The sequence below is a fragment of the Pezoporus wallicus genome, unplaced genomic scaffold (assembly GCF_028554395.1).
Source record: "Pezoporus wallicus isolate ANWC-B61680 ecotype Strahan unplaced genomic scaffold, APGP_CSIRO_Pwel_v1 contig_16, whole genome shotgun sequence".
NCBI lineage: Eukaryota > Metazoa > Chordata > Aves > Psittaciformes > Psittacidae > Pezoporus > Pezoporus wallicus.
The window spans coordinates 5,836,165-5,843,027 of NW_026641478.1; the positions used below are offsets into that span (position 1 = coordinate 5,836,165).

Consider the following 6,863-nt stretch of genomic DNA (forward strand, 5'->3'; position numbering starts at 1 on the left):
AAGGCTACGTGTCTACTGAGAACTTGAGAAGTGTTGTAAGAGAGAGGAAGCTACCCCTCACCACTACCTTTACTGTTGCTAAATCAATGTTCTGTTTAAGTCACCTTCAATATTTTTAAAGGCTTACACTAACACAGCTCCTCCCTTCCCATAACAAAGGTGTTAAAGAAATAATATTTAGAGAGAGTAGGATGACTGCCTTCAATATTTGTAAATGACATATTCTGGAAAAAGATGTCTCAGAGTGAAGCTGTTTAATTAGAGCTGCATCTGAATTTGGTATTCTGAACAAAATGCTATATGTGCAAAGTTCATGCATTTTTAATAGACTAATCATTAATATTTCAAACGTGTTTCATTATTGTACTGCATAAGTACAGCTATTGTATTTGAGAAACACTGAGTCTTCCTTAATTGATGATTTTCCATTAATTGAACCAAGTAAGTCTGGTTTCCTTGGCTCTATTTGCCTTGCCACTGAAAGGGAAAAGGTTCACATGGCTGAAATTGAGGCACTTGCAAATGCTTTCCTTTTTCTGTTAACTGTATGGTATGTTCCTGTAAGTATTTTAATTTATATCCACTTAGATGTTTAAATGTGGTCTAACACAGACCATATGAATATATCTCCCCAGAATGGACGCAGCCCTACCAAAGATCAGTTAATGTCACTCCCATTTTGGGATAATTGGACAGACTGCTTACAAGCTCAACAGCATCTTGGGGGGGGGGGGGGGGGGGAAAGGGGAAATAAACAGAATTTATTTTAAAGTTCTGACTTCATCTCTTTGAAAGTCTGTAAGCCTGGGGCTATTTCCAGAATAAGCACACTCTTTGTAGACTCAATTGCATACATTTCTGCTGCAACAATGTAAGAGCACACTTTAATTCTGGCTGTTGTAGCATTAAGCATGTCTAAGCAAAATCCACTCTGGAATTCCTGCTCCATTGTGATTGATGACTATCATAGAATTTGAACAGTTAGAATAAGTGTTTTCAGGATGTTGGCATTAGCCTATCTTTCTTTTGTTGGGTTTTTGTTTGAGGCTTTTGGCACCAACAAATCCATAACCTCATTTTGGACCTCCGTTAATGGTTGTTATTGCTTCATACAAATCACATGTGATTAACATTTTCACATAGCAAATATCTCTCTAAATGCTTGTACATTACTTAATGCACTACAGCCAGGATTCCAATTTCTACTTCTGAGTTACTATAATAGATAATAGAATGAATTAATAATAACAATGCGAGGTACAAAGCCCTGACTTTCAGGTTTTTTTAACTGCTTCTACATTTCCTAAACTTGGTAATCTATAGTAGTGATAACGCACAAATTTTCTCCATATATTAGCAGCCTGACCAAAAAAGAATGTGTCATAGCTATTGTAGAGCCTGGTTTCATTACACTGTGACTGTTTCATTGCATAACCAAGAAACCTAGATAATCCAGTAAATGTTCAGATGAGCACTGAATTTTTGGAACCTTATAGTAATTCAGCTACCAAAGTCTTTTAAATTCACCCATCACTGTTGGGGCTTAAGTAGTTTGGTTCACAGCCTGCCAGCTACCTGTATTAATAAAGCCAAGTTATTACTTACACTGTCTGTATAAGGGTTTCCAGTTTAATCCATACTATATTTTCTGCATTAATGGCATTGACTTTGAAAACTGACTATTCAGCTAGGGGCTCTAGGCCAAGGGATATTCCTCTGAATGAGAAAATAGAAACCCTACTGACTGGATTCAACTTACTGCAGACTTATACATTCCTATCTTCATGGTTTTCATGTCAACTTTCTTTTGAAGCATCTAATACATATCTGAAGTGATTTTGGTGCTGGGAGTAGAAAGGTGGTCGGGTTGAATACTTTGATCTTACATGTAGAGGGCAAATGATCAAACTGACAACCGTTCAATATATATTTCTCCAACTTAATGAAAATATTGAACAATGTTTGAAAAACTGTGATTGAGAATATGAACACCTGTGTTTCATTTACCTTCTGTAGCCTTCAAAAATTTTTAGATATGTCTAGAATTAGCTGTATCTATAAATTTCAGTGTAACTAGAGTGGGATAAATTTCTGCTAACTTATTATGAAGTCTTAAAAATGTATTCTAATGGCCCCAAAAAGAGCAGCAATAATTGTGCAAAACAATTTCCAAACAAGGAAAAGTCTTTAACAGCTTTCTTTCAGACTAACTCTGTCCCAGATGTAGAAATCAAAAATACTGGGTGTAAAAGGAATCCTATTCTTATATGGGATCTGAGCTTCTACAGCTAGACCATCAAAAAGTATTTGTTACCTGTTTGCTTAAAAATGGCAATACAGTCAGTGCAGCAAATAAATATACTGGCAATAGGGGAACTTAAAAGCAGAAATAGATAATCTTAGACAACAGAGAACTTACAAAGGTGGAAGGAGAGGGAAGGTATTTGCTGACCAACCCAAAATCTTGGAATAACTGGTGAATTTAGATTGTGATTTGGATCATACTCAGTCTCTAGTGAAAAGACTTTGCATTGCTAACAAAACAGTGGTAGTCTATGACATTTACCTAGGTGAATGCAATGTAAACAACTTCATTTTTGGTTTACCTCTTTTTTTTTTCTTTTTTTTTTTTTTTTTTTCTTCCCATTAAGCTATTGGGTTGTTTTGTTGTTTTGTTGGGATTTTTATCTCTTTTTTTTTCTTTGAGGGAAAGTGTGACAGCCTTGCAAGTAATTTTGGACACTTTTAGATTCCTAAGTAGGAAGAAGGATAGCAAGGTACAGAGCCAAATTATTTGAATCCTCATCTTTTAAAATGCCTATCCCGTCTGTATGATAGATTACATGAAACAGTAATAAATGTTTATATAGATGAAGCACACACCTGAGGCCACCGGAATCCATGGCTGAATTTGATCTCCTCTTTCATAGTTTTTCCTGTTATTCTGTATATTATGTGTATGATTAAAAATAAATGACTGAAATAGAGAAAATACGTGTGATCTTAAACAAGACACATGGTTTTCATTCTCTCTTTTAACTCCCGCAACACTGTACAGTCTATTACCATGCTAATGGTTATAGTAATATTTGCAAATGGCTAAGTTGCTGACTGAACTCTTTGGTTTTGCCAGTTGAGCAACCAGATAAATATTGTGAAGCTTTTGATCCATTGATGCTTCTCTCCTGGCTCTCTAAGAACTTCAGTTAGAATAATATCTTTTCACTTTCACAAAAAATATCAGAAACTTACATTGTGCTTATGGATAACACACACTGATATTTGCTAAAGCAGTACATGAGGAATTACCTTTTTGCAGCTTCCATTTCAGTCAGTGCATTATAATTAGTTTCAGAATCTACCTTACTGTAAATGTACTTCAGATCATGTGTCTACTCTCAAAGATGTAAAAAAAAATATCCCAAGCCCAGAACACCCTTCAACCCATCCTTCAGTCCGTTATCCCTCATCCTTCAAACCATCTGTCGTGGTTTAAACCCAGTCAGGTAACTCCGGGAGCGGGGAAGGGGATGAGTCCTGGCTTAGCTGTCACTGTCTGGGGCTCTGGTTGGATCGGTAGCAGCCAACAACAAGACAACATGGCCGTGCACACATCAGTTTTTACTCATCTCCTCCTTGCAGCTCCCTCTTTTATCCCTGCCCTGCAGCTCTGGGTCCTGCTGGACCTGGGTGCTGCTTCCAGAGGGAAGGAGCTAGGACCATATGGCTTTGCAAATGCAGAACAATGGGGTTGGCGTACATGAAGAAGAGAAGATGTGATTCTTTAGGTCCAATGTGTCTAAATGTAGTGAGAAGATGGGTAAAATATAGAGGGGAGAAGGCTCTGGGAACACCTTATTGCAGCCTTTCAGTACTTGAAAAGGGCTTACAAGAAAAAGAAGGAGAGACATTTTGTAGGGCCTGTAGTGATGGGATAAGGAGCAATGGTTTCAAAGTAAAAGAGAGGAGATGGAGCTGAGCTCTTAGGCAGAAGCTCTTCCCTGTGAGGGTGCTGAGGCGCTGGCACAGGGTGCCCAGAGAAGCTGTGGCTGCCCCATCCCTGGCAGTGTTCAAGGCCAGGTTGGACACAGGGGCTTGGAGCAAGCTGCTCTAGCGGAAGGGGTCCCTGCCCATGGCAGGGGTTGGAACTGGACGAGCTCTGGGCTCTGTACTGCGTTTTAAGACCTTGAGCAGACAGATCTGGAGCTGAATTACATCCCTGCTTTGCAGCACATAGGGGTGCAATGAAATCATGGATGTGCTACAGAGAAAAGGAGTCGGAGCTGGAGTTTGGTTACAGACCAAGATTCCTTCCCCAAACCAGTTCAAGCTCACCTCTGGTCACAGCTGTCTAAAGGTACATAGGGAATCAGGGTGGCTTATAGGCTCCTAGGAGAAGCACTGAGGCTTAGCATCCAGCTCCACTACAAACCATCCACCTCCCTTTAGGCAAAAAGCCCTCAGCCTCTCTGTTGATGGGTCCCCACCTTCAAAATGGATACTGCCACAACAGCACATAGGCACCTTGTAAAAGAGAAGCAATCTATTGTTTCACAGAGCTTCTTTCCAGGAAAACCCTCAATTTTGATTAGGAGAGGGGTTTTATAGGGATAAATACCCTCAGGATTGAGATGGGACAGGCTGCACGTTGGGGAGGTAGAGGTGCTCCACAAGTTCATCTTCCTGAAGGACTCTATTTCTTACCACTGTTTCTAGGAAGAGGTGCTCAGAGCATCTTCTCTGTTTAAGGGATGGCTCTGGATGATCCATGGTCTGCTGTGGGTCAGAGCCCCATTGGGGCTCTCCTTCAAAGCCAGAGGACCAAAGAAGTGTTCAAAACAAAGCTCTCATCACAGATAGGATGCTTGGCTGCTTGAGGAACAGGAAAGCACTGAGAACACTTTCAAGAATGATCATGGTTGGGCTGGCCTTGTGAGCAGTGTGTGGTTAGAAACAACAGTATTACATTGCAGCCTCATCCCAGCCTATTTTTCCCAGGAAAAGGAAAAAGGGAGGAATTGCATATGTATTTAGAGGTTTCCAACCATCCAGTCCTTACCGGAGACAGCAATCCAACAGCTACAGCCCCAACCTGCACAACAAACTCACCTTCATTGCCATTTCCAAACCTGGTCACCCAGGGCTGTGTATGAGCATCACACACGGCTTAACCTGCCTGCTGCTGGGACTGGCTCTGCTGTTTCCATAGCGAGCGACCGTGGGATGCTGTTGGAGCTCCTGCTTCCCGAGGCAGTGGGATGCTGCTGAAAACAAACGGAGAAGCAGATGCCATGTCCTGAGATGCCTCCAAGTATTATAGCAAAGCACTAGGCCAGCCCTGGATGTCTATGTTTGGGAGCCTTAGACCAACAAACCTCCTTGACTTGCTGTTTTCCTTCCCCTTCCTTCCCTTATTCCATAACATTAAATGGTACCCCCAACCTCCTGGATTTTGTAATGAGGATTTGTGGGGATGTCTGCACCATAGAAAGGCTGAGCCTTTGTCCTTGTGCCTGTTGTGTCTGTGGGCCCATCCATCCCCACGATGGGACACTTTTTTGCCTGGTCCTCTTTTCCAGCCATGCTAATGCCCGGCTAGCTCAGTCGGTAGAGCATGAGACTCTTAATCTCAGGGTCGTGGGTTCGTGCCCCACGTTGGGCGCCAAAAAGAACTGTCGTGGTTTAAACCCAGTCAGGTAACTCGTTCGCTCACTTCCAGTGAGTGGTGCCGAGCTGACAACAACCGAGGTCCGTGTCCGTCTCCCCCCCTCCCCCGCACCGGGGCTCTCCCCTTCCCCGCTCCCAGAGGAACGGGGAGGAGGATCGAGAGAGTGCAACTCCTATGGGTTGAGACAAGAACAGTCCAGCAACAAATCACCACCGCTACTATCAGCTAAAACAATGATAAGGGAAAATAACAAGGGAAGAGAATACGATACCACCGGCCAAGAAAGCGAGTTCCACCAGGAAGCCCCTGTCCTTCCGGGTAACTCCCAGTTACCCCCCACCCCGGGCATGACGTGCTGTGGTATGGAATACCTCCCCGGCTAGCCCGGGTCAGGCGCCCCGTCTCTGCTTCCTCACAGCTTCCCCTCCTCCCTGGCAGAGCATGAGCCTCACAGAGTCCTTGGTCAGGGTAAACATCACTTAGCAACAACCGAAAACATCGGCTTCACCAACACTGTTCTCAAACTAGAAGTCAAAACACAGCACTGCACCAGTTAACACAAAGGAAAAAACATGACTGCTACTGCTGAACCCAGGACACCATCCTTAAAAGTCATCGAGAATGGTAACATCTGTGACGAACACATGTAAGAATTATAAAAGCAATCTAATTATGTTGAGAAAGATAGACTGATATCAATCTTGAATGACTCTGTGAAGCCAGTCACCTTGTAACAGATTAAGTCCAATGAAAGTAAGGATCATAAGCCAATAAAATTAGAATTTAGGCTGCCCATCTTACTCAAAGAAGTCCTGTCTGTAAACATAGTGCATTGTTGACTTTACACAGTTAGTTGCTAGCTACCAGAATTTTGTTCTTATAGTACAGCCTTTTTTGTGAATCAAATTAAGTATCTCACAAAAGTAGCAAGGCTTTAGTCTTTCTGTATAGGATCAGTTGAAATCGGGGTGCTCTCAATTGAGATATGGTCTGATTTTTCAAAGAAATGTTCCCTTTCTTCTTATTCCCCAAAATGTTGTAATTTGTTTACCCTTGCTCTTGTTTTCACCTCTTGGAGTTTTCCAGCTATTCTAAATGTTACTTTTATTTCTTGTAGAGAAAAGTAATACCTGGGAATCCTGACAGTGAAATATGACCAAGGAAATCTGGACACTCCTCCACTTTTCTTCTCTAT

General features: G+C 41.9%; 1 non-coding gene across 1 annotated transcript; it reads left to right on the top strand.

The window, feature by feature from the left end:
• The first annotated feature begins 5,589 nt into the window (after positions 1-5,589).
• Positions 5,590-5,662, top strand: TRNAK-CUU (transfer RNA lysine (anticodon CUU)). The gene has a single exon. It is a non-coding gene; the product is annotated as a tRNA-Lys (tRNA).
• Positions 5,663-6,863: the final 1,201 nt, after the last annotated feature.